This window comes from Uranotaenia lowii, chromosome 2 (genome assembly GCF_029784155.1).
Source record: "Uranotaenia lowii strain MFRU-FL chromosome 2, ASM2978415v1, whole genome shotgun sequence".
NCBI lineage: Eukaryota > Metazoa > Arthropoda > Insecta > Diptera > Culicidae > Uranotaenia > Uranotaenia lowii.
The window spans coordinates 217,347,108-217,369,813 of record NC_073692.1 but is presented as its reverse complement, the minus strand read 5'-3'; the positions used below and the strand labels follow the sequence as shown (position 1 = coordinate 217,369,813).

General features: G+C 34.6%; 1 protein-coding gene across 4 annotated transcripts in view; it reads right to left on the bottom strand.

The window, feature by feature from the left end:
- Positions 1–22,333, bottom strand: part of LOC129746733 (protein Wnt-1-like) — a 91,748-nt gene extending 69,415 nt beyond the window's left edge. Inside the window, exons 1-2 of one of the 4 annotated variants that reach the window (XM_055740590.1) lie at positions 22,133–22,333; positions 20,124–20,384 (exon numbers count right to left, since the gene is read on the bottom strand). The gene's annotated coding sequence lies outside the window, so the exon portion shown is untranslated. Of the gene's footprint in view, positions 1–20,123; positions 20,385–21,947; positions 22,106–22,132 lie in introns of those variants that run through there. The other 3 variants (XM_055740589.1, XM_055740592.1, XM_055740591.1) reach the window with 3 other exon arrangements.
- Positions 22,334–22,706: the final 373 nt, after the last annotated feature.

Here is a 22,706-nt window from a genome sequence, read left to right as displayed (position 1 = left end):
AAGTCAATGTCGGAAAGACCAAGTCGATGGAGATCAACACAGGAAATCCCTCCAGTTTCATGGTAGCTGGGCAACAGGTTGAGAAAGTGGAGTGTTTCCAGTATCTTGGTAGCCAGATAACGCCTGATGGTGGTACCAGGAAAGACATCGAAACCCGGATCAGAAAGGCCCGTTTTGCGTTTGCGAGTCTCCGAAACATCTGGCGGTCACGCCAGATCTCTCTACGAACAAAAATCTGAATCTTCAATTCAAACGTCAAATCCGTATTGCTGTACGGGTGCGAAACTTGGTGCACATATGCGGTGACGACGCGAAAACTGCAAGTATTTGTAAACCGCTGCCTGCGGAATATCATCCGCCTTGGTGGCCTGGCAACTGGATCTCGAATGAGGAACTACATCGCCGGTGTCATCAAAGGGCGCTAGAAATCGAGATTCGGGAACGTAAGTGGAGATGGATTGGGCACACGCTGCGAAAAGATGAAAACGAGATTTGCAGAGAGGCGCTAGACTGGAATCCAGAAGGTCATCGAAGAAGAGGCAGGCCCAGAAACTCGTGGCGGCGAAGCCTAGCCGCTGAAATCCGAACTGTCGACGAGAATCTTGACTGGGACCAGGTGAAGACGCTGGCTCCGGATCGTCAACAGTGGAGGTCTTTTACCACGGCCCTATGCACCGGAGGATCGGCGCGGGATCATTAAGTAAGTAAGTAAGTAATCAGTCAGATGGAAGTCCACATCGCGCAAAAACAAATGCAATTCAACTTTCTTCAATCAATCAGGCAGAAGTCCTCATCGCGCCAAAACAAAGACAATTATTTTTTCAATCATTTAGGCGGAAGTCCACATCGCACCAAAACAAATGTTATTTCATCTTCTTTAATCAATCAGGTGGAAGTTCACATCGCGCCAAAACAAATGCAATTCAATCTTTTTCAATCAATCAGGCGGAAGTTCTCATCGCGCTAAAACAAAGACAATTATTTCTTCAATCAATCAGGCGGAAGTCCACATCGCGCCAAAACAAATTTATTCCGTCTTCTTCAATCAATCGGGCGGAAGTCCACATCGCGCCAAAACAAATACGATTCATTTTTCTAAACCAATCAGGTGCAAGACCACATTTCGCCAAAACAAATACAATTTTTATTTTCAAATAAACAGGAGAAAGTCTTTATCGCGCTAAATCGAACAGAACTTTTTTCATATGGCACTAAAAGTTTACATAGTAGGTACTAAAACACTAGCTTTTCAGCTCTTTTTATATGAAGGCATATGGTTATCCAAAAAAAAATCAAAAATTACTTGGCAGGGCTCCATTTACATCTACTTTTTACAATCTACTATTTCCATGTTTGGATTTTTTTATCGCATTATCAAACGTCATATTTTCGCCGGACGGAAAGTTTTCAAATATTCGAAAAAATATGTTCAAAATTTTCAATTACCTGATGTTTAAAATGGCCGCCTTCAAAAAATATTCGGACGGAGCACATCGTTGCCTTGGGGCATTCTATTGCCGGTTTACATACACACGCACACCTGCTTACTGCCGGACATCTTAGCCGGTGGTTGTTTGCCAGGGGTTGGAAACAAAGAAATGTTTTTTTCTAATGCCGGTTTACATACATACATACTCACAAAGCGCTCGGTACATCATTCAACAATATCTTGCTGGCTGATTGTTTACATCCTGCTTTGTTTTGTGATCAGATATGGGATACGAGAAAGCTTGATAGTGCCGGTCCGGCGTAGAATCTTATACCGATAAGTCCAAGGAAGGTCATTATTGGAGTAGTATGTTCTGATTTGGCCAATTCAAAAATCAATGTACACATTCCTAGATAACTCATTCGAAAATGTTTCTTAACCTAAATACATCTTGGGATCCTTCTTTATTATAAAAAAAAACTCAGTAGAAACCTATACTACTAAAAACGAGATACCGAAGTCGTTTTTTTTAAAGTGCTTTAAATTGCCATTCCTCATATGTTCATAAATTGGGAAAAGGGGTATGAATGTTTCCGTTAAAAAAATTGACTTTATGAACTGCTTCGAAAAATATTTTGAATTTTAATTATCATTCCCAATTGTTAAATGGAAATATGAAAATTTGCAACCTTTGGTCAGGTGAATGATGAAATCTTTTTTGAAATTTTTCTTATCATCAATGATATAAAATTATGCCTTTGTTCAAACCGACAAAACGTTTGTTGATTTTTTTTTCAGCAATGAAACGGTGAAATGTAAATTGTTGAAAAATAATCAATCCTGCTGAAAACTTACGATAGAAGTCTAAATTAAGGCCTTTTTGTTTCGTTTATTAGAAAATAGGAATACCAAGTTTTAATTTGTTCGGGAAATATGTTAGAACGCGACTTAAGCAACTACGCATTAGCTGAAATCATTAAGCAGTTCATTTAACAGTTCCGAATAGTATGCAATATAAAAATTTGAACGCGTTTAAATGACAAACCGCTCTTTCATCTAAGTACACAAGCCGGTCTTTTAGTCCTTGGGCGGAAGCACAGCAACTCTCTCCAAACGGGGAAACTGTCTGCGAACGTCTAATCCGTTAATTAACTCCCTCTCGGCGGCGCGTAGTCAATGAGTCTGTCCAACCCAGCCTAACAACTAATCCACGCCCGGTCTGCATGAGCCGAACCAATTTCGTCGGAAAATGTGTCGAAATTTATTTCCAAACTTACCCACCCACAGCTCGAAGAAGCCGAAAAAAGAGGGAGGGAAAGTTATGGGCAAACTTTTTTCTCTCGTTGTTTGTTTCGAGTTTTATTTTTACGACGTCTGGATCGTTCTGAAAAGTTTTCGTTTGAACTCACCTCTCCTCTAACCTAACACTAACTAGGTACTAGGATGTTGATGTTGCGCTGAGAGATGCTGCCTGCTTCTCAGAAATATAAACACATTCTTTTGCTCCGGGCGCTTTGGTGGATACACAGAATCCGGGTAGGTATTAATACGATGAAAACGATAACTGCTACCAGGGACGATAATTTTCATCCAATGGGTTCCACCTTTTCGAATGAATCTGGCAACTTTCCCGCCAAGCGCGTGCCGATTGCTTCCCATTGGCGTTCCTGTCGCACCGGTATCGACTTGCAGCTGCTACACCCGGGAAAGGCTAAACACCTACTAATACCCTTGGTTAAGTATAGAGTATCGAGATTTTCTCCCATAAATCATAAAATTGGTTTGCTCTCGCTGCATCCCTAGTTCAGGTCCCGTCCAGCATGTTCCTGATGTTTCTCAATCAACGAAATTGAAGATTAACTCAACCTCCCCCCGACATCATCATCGCAAATAATCCCATAAGCAGTTGGTACGTAAGTACGACGGTTAATCGAAACGGATCAAAGTGCGGGGGAGAAAGTTCGACGGACATAAATTTGGGCTCATAATTTTTACAACTCTTCGATTTTTGTTTTCCGATTCTTCGCGGTTACAACGCGCGCGTCTGCCGGAAGAATGGAGGGTTTATTTTTATTTTCTTTGCGGTCTCTCTCACTATACAAACTTTACTAAACGGTTATCCTCACGTTTGATTTGGCAAACGGCAAAGACGATGGTTGAGCTGCTAAAGTCCTTCAATTCGAGGGACGGTTTCGAAGGAAACTGATGGCGCTGGTTTTGGGGGGAGTAGGGGCTGATGCGTCTCCATGTGCACCGCAACGGAAAAATGCCGGCTTTTCGAGCATATGCTCATAACTTGGCGTCTTTGCCGTCGTCGTCGACGGCGGCAGCGTTTTGTGTGTTGAGCACCGAAATCGATTCGGTTAATGATGTGAAAAACGAAGTTTCTTTTCTTTGCGGTTTACACAGCGAATCCGTTTATGTTGCTAGGTTTACGGTCGAGGATTAGGAATGTTTTCGATATTGGGTTTCGCGATACCTAATTCTCTAAAAGTGGATTTCTTTCTTTATAGTAATAGAATTACTGAATTGTAAATTTTCAACCATTTTTTTTAATGTATCGACTTAATAAAATTATGGTTCTAATCTTTCCACACATTTCGGCTGATTGAATCTAAGAAAGCATTCAAGGGTAAATGTAAATAAAATTAAATGTAATTTCAGATCATCTTTATAAAGCAAGTTCATGCATTGAAAACTGGTTCAAAGAGCTGAATGGTCATACTGATGATTAATGACAGGAATTATTCAATGTCATTCAATCGCATTATTCAAGATGCCAAATTATTGACTCAAAACCCATACTATCAGTAAATTTGGCAATGTACAGTGGGAAAAGTTGAAAACTAAATACCTAAAATTCGAAGCCGGTTGACGGACCCTAAATAACACATTACTATTGTGAAATTTCCTCAGATATTCAGATCTGCCGTCGGTTTCGACCGGACGGATTTATCATTATGGTTATTTAACTCACATTTCCCAGTGAAGTATTGTCATATCTTCGGTATGAGGCATTTTAGTAAAAAAAAGTGCTCTAGAGGAAATGGTTTTGGAAACAGTTCAGATGTGATAAGAAGGATTTGTTTTAAATTGATAATTCATGATAGAAGTTACACTTACTACACATCATCCCTGTTCTTGTTTTTTTTAAATTATTTTATCAATTTAACAAAACCGAAAAAAGTAATTTTTGACAAAATCTTTCATAACTTTGGTATTCATAAGCTGATTAAATTAAAAAATTATGTTATGTTGAATGTATTTTTGAGCTTTAATTTCATGCTTTCGGTAATCTGTTAAATTCGATCAACGCTCAAGTGAGATACCAAAAAAAAATTATAAAATAAAATCACACATTTTCAAAAGAAGGGTAACAAGAGCTAAACAACTCTTTGTTTGGTAATTGATTTAAAGAAAACAGTTTTTTTGCTGTTCGAAATAATAGCAGCCCTAAATAAAAACTCGAAAAAAACTTTTCAATTCATTTTTGCTATTATTATCAAGGAGAAACGTCCCAGCCAACATGAAATCGTAAAAGAAATAATCGCCGAACTCGAATATGGATTCAACTCAAATCGGAATCGTAAACGTGTACACTTAACATTCGATCATATCGTATATTCGTCGTAAAAGATGTTTAAACGAAATGAAATACGACTTTATTTACGAAATGTTGGATGAAGTCGTATTTAGTTCCACCGATGTCAAATGAAATCTCATAACCATCACGTAAGATTTCTTAAAACGCCTTTTATTCGTAAATTAACTACTCTCGTATCGAAAGCGTAAATGACTTCAAATAAATTCATAAAGAATACCACTTAAGCATCGTCTTTCGTATCTTTTGTATATCGAATCAGACTTATATTACCGAACACATGTGCGCACATCGTAAATCAAAACTTCATCGTATATTAAGCAGACATAAAATGGCACGTCGTCGTCAAGTCGTAAAAGGGCAAAACAGACATCGCATAAAATGTGGTTGGAACTGTCAATTATCCCATCATCGTAAATGTGTATGAATCGAATGGTATAATGTAACGTACAACATTCCACCAATGCGACATAACGTCCCAAAGTAAATCAATAATCGTAACAACATCGTATATTTTATTGTCGGAGTCGTAAACCAGAAAATCATCAAATCATGTACGTATATCGCCTCCATTTTGGTAGGTATATGCTTTTTTCTAACATCAAATACGATGATTATTACCAGCATAGATGTACGTATATCTTTTGATATACCTACATCACAAATTGTTGGCTGGGGTGTGAAAATGTTTTATTTGACCCTAATCCGCTTTCGACTATCAATATGACACTATTGGAAGTTTTAAGGCTTGTAACTTTTTTCAGGCGCATCAAAACAAAACAATTTCTTCGGAGCCCCCTAATTAATTCATGAATCTTTTATTTTTCGACATTGGTTTTTTTATGGACGCTCCCTGAAAGCACATAATAATTCGCCCTAATTAGACCTTGAGTGTCAATTTGACACTCCTGAAGTAAAATAGTTCTGAATCGTGTCCCCTCTTATAATTTTTTTTAAATACATCAATATAAACATTTTTATGTCAGTAAAAAACGTTCCGAACATTTTATACAGTCATTTTAACTTGCTTCCTAGCAATTCAGCTTCTAAAATAAAAAAATAAAATCCGAAAAAACATCTCTTACTAAAACTACCATAAGTCGCATATGGTTTACTAAAAAAATATTGCTTTCGAGTAAATGAAAGCTGAAATTCATACGAGGGAACATCTTAAAACAAAACGATGGATCATCAAAAATAATGACGAACAAAAATCAAAGTAATCAAAAAAAAGAGTTTTCATTTCACCTCTTGTAAAAACTGTTTGTAGAGAATAGAATCTACTACAATTTTCCAAAGTTGGCTATTTCGCGGTTATTTTTTAAAAACTTTTTTCTTAATCTAAATCTTAAATCTAATTCTTTTTTTTTGTAATCTTCTTTGAGTTTGCACTCAGTTTTCAGTGGATTTTCACGGTTTAGACCAATCAAAACTATATTCAATGGAATGCAAATTTAATTGACATTCTTATGAAATGAAAAAAAAAACGGCTGTGATGTGTCCCCAAAATATGCAAATTATACATAAACTTAAAAGCATTCCAGAATTTTTAGAATCGCAGCAGAACGCGGGTGTTTGTTCGTTTGTTTGCTCTCTGAGTATAATGGGTGTTTTGGGATGGAAAAGCAAAACTGAACGAACGAAATTCACAGTAAAGCGTGCAAGAAAAAAATTTGACTATTACGTGTCACTGAAAACTGCAACCTTTAAAATAAATCACCTGTAATTAACAAAACCTGTAATTTTTTAATTGTTTTCCTTGAAAGTTAACGCTGATTCATTTATTATTACAGCAAAAGTCCTGTAAAAAAGTTGTACACTAAAAATTAAATGTCACGTAATCATGTTTTTGACCTGTAAAATTACGGTAAATCTCCTGCTTCTTTTTGTTACAGGACATTTGCGTAATTTTACAGGAAATGATTTTTGATGTGTGTCATCAATTTTTTTTTCGTATAGCTTTAAACTTCAGCTTTCATGAATTCTAAAGCAAAATTTTTTTTTTAGTAAACCATGAGTTAATTACGGTTGTTTTTTAAAGGGATGATTTTTCGGATTTATTATTTTAGATGTTAAATTATGAGGAAGCAAATGAGTTCAACTGTATAAAATGTTCGGAACATTTTGTACTGCAGAAAAAGATTTTTGTTGATGTACTATGTCAAATTGACACTCCAGGGAATATAACGGGTATCAAAAACAGGGACGGATGAGGGCTTAGCATACAAATCAAATTTTGGAAAATTTGAATTTTTATGAATTAACTAGCTGACCCGGTGTGCATTGCTACACCTAGCAAAAATAAATGTAATTAGTAAAAATTTATTCAAATTTAGATTTTTGTAAGCATTTTTTTTAATCAAACCGTGGTTAAGAACCAACAACTTTGAAATGAGAGGTGCAGCTGGAATTCCGAATTGCAATTCAAAGATGGTATATATTATTTACTGAAGCTTGATCTCTAAACTTGTTTTTCAAGATTTGAAATTTGTATTCTGTAAATATATTTCTAATTGAAAGAAAAAGATTCGAATTGTACTTTATGGAGATAGAATTTTGAAAAACGATCAATTGAGTGAATCGGGACAGTTTTTTGAGTTTATTCCTTTAATTCTGTATTATGAGCACTTCCAGCCCCTGATTAGCTTTAGATGATGAATTTTTTGGAGTTAAAAAATGAGCTATCGAAATTTAAAAAAAAAAACGATAAAAGGATTTTTTATAAATATTTTCAAACAGCTTTTTTCACCATCCTCGCCCTTCGAAGCAGTTTAAAAATCTATCCTTTTTGCGGCAAAATTATGTTAAAAAAATTTTCGCCGTATGCCAAAATCGTAGACATGAGACATTATAGCTTGAAACATATCCATATTTCCAACATATGGAATAATTTTAAAGATGAATTTCTTAAAAGTTCAACGTTTGCCCTTGCCCCACCGTGTAAGTTGACAGGTGGGAATATTGTTTTGAACACTTTAAAAGTATACTAAAAAATGTTCATAAAAATTTTGCTTCCAGTTGAATATCAGTTCTAAATTCTTTTTTTTTGCAAAATAGAAGCGGATCAAAAGTCACTTTTATGTAGCCATGTTACACAAAAACACTTTTCATGTTAAGTACGTACTTGAATTGGTATGTAAGAAAAAAGTATGATGTTTTTTTATCAGAATTATTTAAAAAAAACTCATATTTTCATTTCTAAATTCGTTTCAGTTGTGTATTTGGGTCAAAGTATTATTTTTTAGAAGAAAATATAATTTTTTATTTTTTTATAACAGAGAAAAGTTGAACGTTTGAACATGCTCAAGTGTTCCTTGAATGAAAATTCTTTCGGAAAACGAATTCCCTCACTTTTGGTCAATAAAAATCATTTTATTTCACTGATAACTTTCACTTATGAACACGTCAGTCCTATCTTATCTAATTTAAAGAAAAGGCCTGATCAGTTCATGTGTCGGATCGGATTTTTTTATCTTCTTTTTCAGTTAAGTACATTTTTAAATGTTCGCAAAAATGTTTCCGATCTACCTCTGTAGAAAACATCTTATTCATATTTCTGTTATCAATTTTTTACTCTAAGTATTTTTTTTTTCAATTGTCCGCATAGTGTTATACCATTATTTCAGTAGCATCAGAACTAAATTTATATTTTTTAGACAACAAATGCTATATGGACAACAAATATGGAAGTATTTTTACCAGCTCGTGTCACATCTAGGCGTCATTTATTTCCATGTCCTGTGTACAATTGAGCAAGAAAAAACACATCTAGGTTGCATATCGCCCCCACGTGCATAAGAAATGTAGGTACTTGGTTGGGAAACAGGCGCCTAATTGTTAAATTTGTCCAGCTTTGGTTACTATCCACTTGCGACGACGTTTGCTTGACCATAGAGACGAAAAACAAACCCCTCAAGAAAAAAAAAACCTCTAAAAATGGATGCCATGACTTTTCAATTTCAGATTCTGGCAAAAATAATGTTTATGTTTTATTCGATCGGCAAAATGTCAATCTCGATCACATCTAGGCGTCATTCATAACCATGTGCTGAACAAATGAGCTAGGAATCAAGTAGAAAAAAAAATCACATCAAGGCTTCATATCGCCACCCCTTGCATTGAAAATATGCTTGGTTGAGAAATACGCGCCAAAATATTCCCACTGATCAGTATGCTATGCCATGGTTACTATCCTCTCGCGACGTTGGCGCGCGACGCCTCGACCAAGGAGACGAAAAACAAACCGCCCAAAGGAAAAAAAATCTCGAGAAAATGGATGTCATGACTTTAATTGGGTTCGAAAAACTACAAACTTTGTATGGGAGCCCCCCCTCCCTTAAGTCGGATGGGGTTGTAACTATTATAGAAACCATCTCTGGCCCCAAAAACCCTCAGATGCCAATTTTGACGATGATCGGTTCAGTAGTTTCCGAGTCTATAGGGAACAGACAGACAGACAAACATTCGTTTTTATATATATAGATGAACATTTTCCATTTTTATCACAAATTTGGTACTGTTAACTTCTGGTATTATAAAATGAGTGTTGTTTTCATTTCATTCCTTATGTTTTACATCAAACTCCAAATCTATGTTTGAATTCAATACCGATGGATGTTTGCCTTACAAATTGCGTTACGTAATATTTGAATGACCCCTAAGCTCCCTTTAGCTCAGAAACGGATTTATCGATGTGTAAACCTTCTCAGTTTGTTATGATCGCGTTCGTTACAACCGGCATTTGGTTGCGAAACGTTACGGTCGATAGTCTGATAGTGGACTAGCACCGATGCAACGATAGCATTTTTTCTCCTAAAACGCTTGTGGGACCTAGGATACATAAAAACGGATTACCCAATACCAAAACTTCGACAACAAATTGCACTTTTGGACTAAGAGATAGCTATGAACCACCGTTCGACATTGATGAAGTTCAGACCTTCGACAGGGAACCAAGGAACCAACCAAGAAAAACTTCGAATGCTGGAAAGTTACCATATTAAAACAATACAACACGCCATAAACATTAAAAAAGATACTGAAAACATCCACCCGCCATATTCTATCATTTTCAAAACTCTACAATCAATAAACGAAGATCCAAAACACAAAAAAAAAAAAAAAACAAAATAAAAAACACCACGCTACACCAAACAAACAAAAAAACTGAAATTTAAAAACAACAAAACAAAAAGAGAAGTGAAAACTGTGCATATTCCGATGCTGAACAATAAAATATCCCAAAAATACCAGACAAACGGATTTTATCCATGAAAAAATATTCACAGTAGGGGAGAAGCGGGCTATATGCGCCTATTAAGCCGAATACTAATTTTATCAAATATTACATCGAATATGTGTACAAAAACTACATACACATGAGCAGACATCTGTTTTCTATACATTGGAGTATTTTTATGTTGTAGTTTTTGAGAAATCGATTTTATTATAAATGTTGTCAAAATTACCGAACCTCAAACCGTGCGGGCTAGATGTGCTTATTTTGGTTTTAGGCAAAATTTCTGTGTTTTTGGCAATATTTCCGTATAATTTCATTGGGAATGCTAGAACATGATAACTTTCATACAACAAAGCCGAAGTTTTGTAAAAGTCTATTTATTTTACTATTTTATAGAATAAAACAAAAGTTAGGGTTGCCATATTATAGAGGCAGTTTATGCATAAGAAAAACTTTATCAAATCTGTATTGAGATCTTCAATTCTCTGTTAAAGCGTAAATAAGAGCTTAAATTTGATGTTTTGATGATAAAAATCATATATTTATTCTATTTAACCTGTTATTTCAGGATAGCGGCATTTTACAAACATGATGGGGCAAACACTCTCTTATTTCACTTTCCAATCATTATGAAACCACCATTAATGTTTAAATTTGTTTTACTTCTAAGGTTCATTTGAATAAGAAACAAAAACCAACCAACTTTTTGTTCTGAGCTTCTTTACGTATAATTTTTAAAAGTCATAATATTACATCGAATTGTATCAAAACCTTGTATGAATTTTTAAATTTTTTTTGAGTTGGTTTATTCATAAAATTCTTTCTTGCCTTATGTTCAAATCGTATCACCTTCAAAATGCATTGATTAGATATGTTGTTTTGTCAGCCATTTCGTCAAACGACCGTAGGCGCATTTAACCCGATAGGCCCATTTACCTTTCCCCTAAGTTTAACACTTTGGTTATAACAAAACACCATTCAATTCGGAAACATTTAAAAACATATTGAAATACAGCTTCAAACGACCAGCCGAGTCGACTTCAACAAGAAAACGAAACTTTTAAGGTCAATTTCATACATTTGTAATCGGCAAATACTTTATAAAAAAAACCATTTTCGGTCCTTGAAGAAGATCCAAAAAGGATTAAAACATTGAGTTTATAAAAACAAAAAACCGTGTTTGCTTTAAAAAAGACTGCAAGTCAGAATTCCCCTAGGAAAAACATAAGATTCAGTCGATCCGCAACACAAGACTTAGCCGCAGCCCTTGGCGTAGAGGATAGCCTTCCAGTCTTCTAAGCCAACGGTCATGAGATCAAATCCCGGTCACGGCATACATAGTACACTTTCTGCGGATTGGTGGTTTTAGCATTTGTAAGATGCTAGCCATCATATCCTCGAAAGATGTACGCTTAGAGTTAAGTGAAAGGAATCTCTTCGAGGAAACATTAAGTTTCATTGAGATCCTGTATAAAAAAAAAAAAAAAAAAAAAAAAAAAAAAAAAAAAAAGACTGTTCATAAATAGAAACAAAGTAAAACAAAACATGAATCATGTGATAATGAAAGTAAATTTTTTTTACATCACTTAAGTGTTTTCAGACGCAAGTAGGTTGCAGCGGCACAAATGCCCATCTCCGGTTCTTTTTTTTAATCAGTCAGCCGCTTTGTATTGAATCCTTTCGTCTCTAGCCCGTCACAGCAAATGAGAATATCTATCGCGGAACATTTCAACTCCATCGATAGACAATTATTTACATTGACAATAAACCTGGCTTTATTCCCGATTCGTAATGCGCATTCCGTGTTTTTCTTTTAAGGTTTTGTTTATCTTTCCTGGACACTCGGATCTAGTACAGTTTATATTTGCCTTTCACATCCCATCATTGACCACGCTGGCGGCGAGCGGTCGCTGTTTGAGACAATCGAAAATATCTTTTATCTTTAAACTTCAAAATGATCATTAGAGGTTTTTCAGGGAACTTGAACATTGATAAGGTTTGTATCTAGTTTCAGATAGCTTTTGAATCTTCATCCGATTCACATTAAAAAATCTCGAATTATCCTAAATTTCTAAAGGAAACTAACTCTTCATTTGTTAACTTTTTCATTTCCTGATCAAGATCTGTGTTTGGAATGGGTTGTTTTAATTTGTTTTAATCGTAAAAATAGCATAGGTAATAATAAACAAAATTCGATTCGAAATATAAAACCCAACCGTTTCCATTCCAGAATACCGACTACAGAGATTTTGCAACACTCGGCTGTCACAAATTTAGCTGCAGCAGCCACTTTGCTATTCATCTCAATGGGTCTTCACCACTTAAAATGCTTTTGCCTAGTCAGCTCAATTAGCATTCTAGACGAGTGCTATTATGCACTAAAACGATGACACTTGTTAGTTTCTCCTCAGTAGCTTCCCGGGAAGGAGAATCGATATGCGCGACCTACTCTTCCCATCATCATCGTCATTTCACCAGCAGCAGAAGATGCAATTTCAACGCACTTCAACAACCAACTGCCACTTGTTTATCTCTGACCTCAGGACCTAATTAGAGACGCGTTGATAAATGCAGAATTTTGTCTAGAGAGCCGCGAGGCCACTTGGAGCAAGATGTGAGCGTGGTTTTTGACTCCCTTCGATGGGAACGGAAACGGGAATCATGAGTCGAACATTTGTTCACGTCCTCGCCAACAGTATGTTGAGAAATTGACAAAATAAATAAAATAAACGGCTTAATGAGCCGTGTAATACGAAAGTCCGGGAAACTATCGATGTCGCAAAAAATCGCTTTGCCCGATTGTTTGTCTCGAGCCGTCGTCGCCACCCTCATGGAAGATTGGAGCTTGGTCCAGTTCGCCTCCAACGAGGGGGGGAAAATGCTGCTTGCTCATTTCAGCAGTCTCGACGGGCATTTCTCCATCCGTTTGTAATTCCCCTAATTTTTCCTTTTCCGATTTGTCGGCACCGATGTCTTTTATCTGCTTGACTTCACCGGCAGCGATTCCTCAGCATACACACCACGACTCTGCAACCGTTACAACAAAATAAGAACCCCCTCCAAGCACTTGCTCAAACCCGAAAGATGAAACATTTATCGGCGGATGTTTTGGCGCATATTTTCCAATTACTTAAGGTACCCGCACTACTATTCACATGTATGGGAAGATATCGATAGCCTGGTAGAGCATCATTCCTAATTATATTCGATTAAAGTGTCTACATGGGAATTTTTGTTTACGAATTTCGATACTCTCAGCAGACTTCGTCTGAGTCGACGAAACTATGAGATGAATTTGTTTTCAAAGAGTATGTTGGACCGGAAAAATTCAGAATGTTTATCTAATGAAATGTTTTATTTCAACAATAAAATCATTTACGATTCTCCCGTCGGTGTAGTTTAAAGTTTTAGTTACTACATTTACATATATCACATTTTTCTATGAAGCAAGGCAAATAACCAAAAACTGTCATCGTAATTTAAGCAGAGATGTACCGAATAATGGTATTCGGCCAACAGCCGAATACCGAATTTTGACCATTTCACCAATTGATCAAACGAATATTCGGTTGACTATTCGTTTGAGTTTTTAGGGAAAAGAGCTTTAAATTTCCTTCTATTTCTTCCATCTGAATGTCCCTCATGTTTTTGAGTCGATTATTTTTAATTTCAACAGATACATACGGTATTGGACCTATTTTGGATCGCTTTGAGCAGTGTCGATGCTATTTCTTTAAATAAAAAAGTATGTGTTACAATATTTTACTGCTCTATCCACAAATTACGAAGATAAAGGCTTTTTCTAACGAAAAATATCGTCGTTTGTTGCAATGCAACAAGGATTTAGCCTAAAAGCTCGTTTATTCGATAGTAACACTGGTCGGTATTTTAGACCACCATGTTTCTAATTTGGACCACCCTCTGGACTTATTTTGGAACACCCTTAAACTACATAAGATATTATTTCGAATTTTGCTACAGTTTCGAAAACAATTGGTTTATGCGTATAATTTAGTTAACCATTTTATTTTTACTCCCGTAGTCAAGGTTTGTTCACATTAATTCTTTCGTTAATTATTTTTCTTCAACTTTACCTCAGCCTCTTTTTACACTTCTTTGTTGGGTATTTAGCACTATATACAACTACAGTAGTTTCCGATTTTATCACTGTTCGATTTTATCAATACTCGCCAAATTCACGCTCGATTTTTTCACGGTCATAGTTTCGATTTTAACACGCTTTTTTAGAAATCATTCAGAAACCATTTTCAGGACCTTAATTTTCGTTCAAAAGCATAGAGTGCCTTAGTTCATGATTTTTTTTAATGGTTTATGTTATGATAAATAGGTATTCAATAATATGAAAATGCCATTAAACTGCTTACTTTAGCTGTATAGTGTTTAAAATCGTCATTTGGATTTTAAAAACATTTGTAATAATCGACATAAGTATTTTAACGTCACGCTAATGCAAGTGTTGTTATTTGTGCTTGGTTAGCCGCTTTAAAAAAGTAAACTTTTTTGGTTATGCGAATCATATAAAGATGTGGGTGATTTTTTGCGTTTTTAAAAGGAGATAAGTGTCTCTGAATTCTTTGTTTAAATTTGATTATTTATATATTTGATTGTACAGCTTTAAGTATTGTCTGAATGGATAATTCTGGAAAATCAAAATGAAATTCTGCTAGCTATGACTTAAAATATGTAAACAAGACTAAGATTTCTGTTTTTCTTTATATGAAAAACAAAGGATTATCTGCCCATAAAGCAAATTTCGAGAAACACACTTAAAAAGTCTAAGTTTAGCGCATTTCAAAATGTTTTTCAAAATAGATATACTTTTTAGTTAATCAAAGGTGTGAAGATTAAAATACTGAAATTTAAAATTTGCAGAAGAAAATTTTTTGATGCATTTTTTCTTTGAACTCTTTTTCAAAATCGACATAAGAGATAACGACTGTTAAATTTCCATAAAAACTAAATAATTAACTTTAATTGTACGTAGACTTTCAAATTTATAATATTCATGGTTCAATTTCACGAAAAAATCTTAAAATGGCGATAGAGAAAAATAATTTTAACTGAATAATGTTTAATAATCTTTGATAATTGATAATCTTATGATCAAAATTGATTGATAAAAAACGTTTTCACTACTGAAAACATGATAGATTATTGATTAAAGACAATAAAAATATTTTTTTCCACTTTAATTTTTAGTTTCGCCAAATTCACGGTTTCGCCATATTCACGGTATTTTTTTTTTGACCGTGATAAAATCGAAAAACTACTGTATCTGTTATTTGTTTGTACACCAATGCTAAAATACAAAAATTGTTGATAATAAGAAGGTACCTACCAACCGAAAACTCCTCCTTTGTTTCAAATGTTTTTGAAATTCCAAAAGCACACTAAAATCTCGACGAAACTTGTTGTGCAGTGTAAAATACTAATCATTTTTCTGTGGCCAGTTGGCTTAACTTCAGGATCAAATTTTGAAACGCAACACATCTCACTTTCAGCTGACTCAGTTATAAATTAAGAAATTTCTCATCACCATCGCGATAACAATTGATTTATCTTTTCTTCCCAAACCTAAGTGGATTTGGTTTGGCTCTAGTATTGTAGCGTACCTACATAAATTCAAGTAACTCAAATCTCACCCTCTAAAATCCAGATTTTTTTCGCTGAAAAAATCACAGAAGTTTACTTTTAACTTTGAACGTTGAGGAAAATTTTAAAAAAATTGCATGAATACAGGGGCTGAAGAATTGTAGTTTTTAAAAATTTCAACAATTTATTCCTTAATTATGAATATGAAACATATAAGGATTGTCTCATTAGACCGAGTCGATTTAGGGTCATTTTTGAATTTCTCTAACCTTTGGTCTAAAAGCTTCGTTTGGTCCAAAACTCATCCATGATTTTTTGCAGAATTTTTTAGTAACGTTTTCATGAGTAAATTTGAACTTTAAAGTTTGTATGGGAAAATTGAATACTGAATTGTATACTGAAAAATCAACATCATTTTCGTTTCTCCTGTGGAATCGAGCCTGATAATGGTTTTAGTGCCAATTTATAAATTTTGTAAAGGAAATTTTCCGCTGAACAACTTTGTCCAAGACCGTAACTTTGTATCTTATTAGACAAAAAAGTTATTAGGTGTTCAATATATCTTTTGAAAATGGGGGCATATTCGAAAAATAATAAATTTAATTGAAATCCTTGCTGGGTGCCTAGCGATTGCTACTTTTCATGCAACACTTCGCGAGGCTCCAGCAGCGATGTCAATTGAATTTATTGTTTTATTAATGCGAAAAGACATACGCCTGTTAAACAGCTAATACATTTTTTGTATAATAAGGTACGAAGTTGCGGTCTTCAACAAAGTTGTTCAGCGGAAAATATCCTTTACAAAATTTATAAATTGGCTCAAATACCATAAGCAGTCTCGGTTTCACAGAAGAAACAAAAATATTGTTGATTTTCAGTACAAAATATTCAATTTTCCCATACAAACCTAAAAGTTCATATTTATTTATGTAAACGATACTTTTAAAATTCTGCAAAAAATCATGGATGAGTTTTGGACCAAACCTAAATATTTTAGACTACAGGGTTTGAAAAATTAAAAAATGACCACAAACAACTGAGATATTTAAACTTACACAAAAATTAATACATATTTATCAATTTGTTGTCGTTTTTTGCCAATCCTGCCTTTAGACGAGGTTTATATTTTATCACTTTTATCTAACTTAGGATCATATTTTACTCAAAAAAATCAAGCCTGCATGTTATACTTCCATTTCTGTCGCCAGATAGCGCTATTCGTGTCTCCCGTTTCTCGTTAAGTGGTGTATATCGGTTAAAGTATATCTGCTATCGTTCTTGGTAAAGACCTACTTACGAACTTGGTTCCATGTGGCACTTTCTACGGACTTGTTGGTTCCATGCGGAGATTCTATGAAACTTTAATGTGAATGAAGTTGTGTCAAAAATTTTCAAGTATACTTTATTACAGTTTTTGCGTCAAACATTCAAAAAAATAATTTTTTTCCAATATGTTCATAAAGATTTACATTTCCTCATTTACATGCAGATTCATCTTCATTTTCCTTGTTTATTTTTTCTTGGAGGAGCAACTGTTACAGAAAAAGCTTAAATCAAGGTCTCCAATGGATGGTGCCGAGAGTAGCTATTTGCAACAGAAAGCACTGAATGAGAAAAAACTTAAAACTTGGCGGCTTCTGAATATTTACTATTTTCGGACCAATTTGAAAAACTGCGATCTTTGAGTTCACCCAATCAGAATCTAAAATTTAAAAAATTATCATTACATGCATAAAACAAAAAAAAACCCATAGAAAACACCACACTCCTTTACATGCTCAATTTGATTTTCCATTTGCTGTTGCAGAAAATTTCAACTTGAAAGAAACGCTTTTTTGAAAAAAAAAAAAAAAATGAAAATAAAAAGACAAATCGGAATAAAATCTAGGCCAAAAAAGCAAGAGGAAAGTAGAAGAAAATAACTCAAATTTTAAAGTTTTTATTGAATCACAGAAGCAATATTTAAATCAGTTGTAAGGATTAAACAACAATTTTTGTCCATTTTGAAATTTAAAAAAAAAAACATTTTTGAACACAAAATATAAAAATTCTCAACAGGAAATATCAGTTTTTAATTTGATTTTGCAAATAATTTGAATCAACTCTGACTTATGTATCACGAATTCTTTATAAGATTTATGAGCAAGCCTGAATATATAAAAACAAATCTGGAATAAACGATAATTAAATTGTAAAACTATCTGCAGTGAAAGATACACGGATAAACCTAAGATTTTTTACTGAAACCCAGGTCCAGATTAAACCAGAGGGGGCCGGGGCAATTTTTTACGGGGGGCCCCTATGAATCTTTTTTTTTCATATCCCAGAGAGCACATATTATCTTAAACATACAAAGAAACTGTAAAAAGTTCGTCATATTATATACCTTCAAATAACCATTATGTCTGATATCTTATAATCGTTAATCCATCATGTGCAAAGATCGCGAAAGATTTGATCAATTTCAAACGAATAAAAACTTAAAATTAAAAATTATTTATTTATTTGAAAACAAATTTTATGAAAAATAAAGAAGCTTTTGTTAAAAGTTCTTCTTAATGTGACAAAAGTTACCCTCAAAAACAATAATTAAGAATGGAAATTAAATTTTCAAGACACATACCTAATCATAAACCTGGAATAAGATGAGATTGAAGTATAGAAATATTCATGTTTAGAGAATCGCTCAATGAAATTCGCAATTCAACTATGAGAGCGTTTTTTTTATAATAATAACATGATGAAGAATGATATGTATGCTGAATTCAGGGTTTTTCCTTCAGTAGAGGATAATTTAAAATAAAGTACATTAGAATCAAAATTATTTCATAAATTTGGGCTCAATCAGTTGAAATGGTTTCAATAAGTTTTTTATATTTTAGATTCAACTTGGAATAAAAATTAAATATTTGAAATCAGTTTTGCCGATCGGTCCTATTTGATCAACTACAGCTTCTTTTTTTCAAAATTGAAATGGGTGTAAAAACTAACATTAATTTTGCATTATTCAAGCTCATTACTATGCTTATAAAGTGAGCATTCCAGATTGCCTGGTTTTATTAATTGCATTCCCAACAAAGCATGAGAGAAATAACAATTAAAAAGGATTTTATATGTTTTTCTTCTCTTCTTGACTTTTTCAAATTTCTGCAAATTTAAAAAAAAACTGATAATTTCTGTATTATTTTTAAATTTTGACAAATCTATGAAAATGCCGTTACATTTTTTTTATGAGGAGAAAATACTTCCTTATCAGAACATAATGCTTTATTCGTTGGAAACTCCTGAAATATTTTCTTCATTCAATAAATAAATAATAGAAAGTGATGTATTATTTATTGTAGGGTATGCACTCCAGATTCCCCGGATTTATTCGGACATCCCGGGTTTGGACAAATAAATGAAACTAAGGTTTAAATTAAGCTTAGCTTTTCTGTGCCTGTTTTATCCAATTTATTTTTTTGAGTTTGAAATGAGATTGGAACGCTGCTAACGTGTTTCGATAAAAAAAAATGAAAATTTTTGGTTGTTTTAGTCACTTTCTTATAGGTTTTTTTTCGAATTGTCACCGAATTCTGCTTAGAATTGCTCGAATGTTATGCTGAAAAATTCTAGATCAAATGCTCCTGATATGGCCAGGTATTGTAATATTTTTGTCACTTAAAAAAAGATGTTTTTTTTAAATATATTTCTCAAAGGGGAGATTTCTTTTTTGTCAAGAGGCTACTCTACGAACTAAAGTAGTGTTTCACATTAAAAATTAAAAAAAGGGGGTGCTCTTTTTCCCTTGGATACTCGGTATGCCCTTATCTCCCATACATTACTTATTTTTTGCACAAAATTCAGCAAATGTGTTTTGATAAGTATGAAAGAAGGATTTAAGTGCAACTTGAATTTTTAAATTAAGTCCACTCCATCAGAAGACAGTCGGGTTTTATTTTGATTTTTTTTTTTTTTTTTTTTTTTGAAAGATGAACAAAATTGTATCTTTAATTACATAAAGATAACATACACATTTAGCCAAATACATATGAAGAAGAAATTCAATAAGATGCCTGAGATAAGGCCGAACAATTTTTTTTTATATTTTGAGATGGTTTTCCCAAACGTATGGTTTGTATATGTTATCGTTTCATGCAGTATTAGTTGCACCAAAAGGTTGGCAAAAGAAACTTGCAGAATGGATATGGACACAAATCAAATTCAATTCATATACAATCTAAACAATTGATTCTACTTACCAGCCTTGTATTACAGAACTGTTGAAGTTTTGTTGCAAACCAAATTTACTTTATTGTATCCTCGGAAACTATATTCGGGATTCACGAACACGTAATTTATTTGTTTTTCGCTTACAACTTGCACACAAATTATTTTTTTGTAGAACTCGTTTCAAAAGGAGTTTTCTTGGTTCACTTCACTAATTTTGATTCACTCACAATCTACACAAACAGTAGTGGTTACATTCAGGTGAACCATGTAATTTTATAGTGTTTAAAAAACTAGAAAGTAAAGCAGAATTATCAAGCCAACTTGTTTTAGATGACTATTAAATCACCAATGCATTAGTATAAAAATTAATGTATTTTATAGTCAAGTTTCTACATCAATAAAATTGGTCTTTTCGACCTCAGGAATTCGATGAAGTTCTCATATTTTTCATCACGTCATTTTTACGTAAGGGTTGAACACCTCTTACTGTACTCTATCCTATACTTAAAAAGCATGTTCAGATATTTTAAATATTTGTTAGATCATCGTCTTAAAAGTCATTTCTTTTTCACATGTTTATAAAAACATCTTAAAGTTCTATTTTTCTTTGGAGGTTGCAATATACTCTAGCCCTATAACTGAAAAAAACTATCGTGATAGACAAAAATCTGAGAACACCATTGATTTACTGAGGTTACATTCTACGATTTTATGAGTGTAATTGGTCTCTCCTGATGCGATTTTTGCCCTATTTAAGTATCTCATAACCCGCTTATTTGCTATTGATCCGGCTAAGTATCTTTGACTGTTAGGGCATATTTCCGCACACTTTAATCAATAGTTTACACTTTAGAATGGACACAAAACTGTATAAACAACACCAACTCAATCAAAATGATGAAACCTCAACTCAAGTGTTACAGGTCACCTAATATCACAGAACGTAAACTACATTAAATCTCCAAGCCGCTATTCACGTGTTGTTCAGCGATATTCGCCTCTTCTACATGTAAGAGAGTTGATTTATTTATTCAGCAAAAACCGTGTGGTCGCACACGCTCCATTCACTCCCACGGGCTGATACTGTCCTGCCTGCCTGCCTGCCTGATCGATCTCAGATCCAGACGAACACACGAGAGAAAAAAAAAATGCCAGCGGTCTGTCCTACAATTTTGCAACCCCATCACCCTTGTAATCTGACTGAGCAATGAGCAAGATCGCTGTAGCGCCATTAACGATTCATGCAGGAATAGTTTACGTTCAATTAGTTTCAGTTTCATTCATACATATATGCACTTGATGCGTTTTTTTTAAACACTTTCTCTAGCGTTTTCTGCGAGGCTCTTCACACGCAGAAAGTGAATTTGATCGATTGCTTGTGACTTCTGGATACTCTGATAAGTGTAACTTAGAGCACATCTGCCTTGTTTCATCACTTAAGCTGTTGATTGCCGATCTTTTTCACTCACTCATTTGGCGTTATTCTTTTCAACACTTTTGCCCCCCACTCACTTCAGCTTTTTTCAATCTGCCTGTGTCTTCTCTACATTGTTGTTTTGTGTGAGCCCTTTCAAGCTTATATTGCGATTTAATCTGCTTCAGCAAAAAAAACACTATGCTCTCCTTTTGCTTGCCATTCGCATGTGTTTTTCTTTCGACCGACGAAAGATCATCGAATTAAGCGATTATCACCGGGTCTGGTCTGGAATCGACGGCAGGATCGGTAACCAGTTTTCTGTCTTCTCTTCGGGTGATTCGTCGTGTGAGATTCTCTGACTTCCCGTCCACTTAAGAGTAAAAAAAACTATCGTGATGGACTTTTTTGTAACTTTTCCTGATGTTTTTTTTTGTACCGGGAAAAGTTTTTGTTGTAAATTCCTACTCCAACGTGCGGTGCTATCTTTTAAGCAGAAGAACTACAATGCTGCACACATTTCAACCGAAAAACGATATCGCAGTTTGAAAATCATCACGCCAACTATGTTAATCCACCGGTTATAAACAAGTGACTTCAACATCAACACCACATAAAACAAACCGGAGGATCAAAGAGCAAAAACCGAACCTTTCAAGAGCCGCTAGGATTGGTCGATGGATGCACTACTAAATGTACCTACTGCTGCACACACTTGCCCTATAACCGGCACTGGCACTGCTCTCTTCGTTCGGCTATATGTTGTCCGTATCGGTCCCAAAGCGTGCCAGGCGTTCCGGAAAAACGCACCCAAACCGTTCGGAAGTCAAGAATGAACTGACTGACTGGGTCTCCTTCTACATACACTGCGGGAATCATCCGGCCATACCGTATCGTTCGTTGTAAGTCCTCGGTGCCTTATATCGGCACCTATCAAGCTGATGACGACGGCTTACGATGGAACGAAAACGTCGTTGTCGTCGCCGCTGCTAAAGAGGAAAAGCACCCTTGCCTCGGTGTATATCTTTAGCTGCTGCTGCTGCCGGCTCTCCTGCCTGAATCATTCATGCGCACCTCCACCCGCGCGAGTTATGTTGTTGTTATGATATTATGTTGCTGGTGCTGCTGCTGGTAGCTGGTATAGGTGCGATGGTTGATGACTCGCACGCGCTAGTTGACTGCACCAGCAGACTAGTTC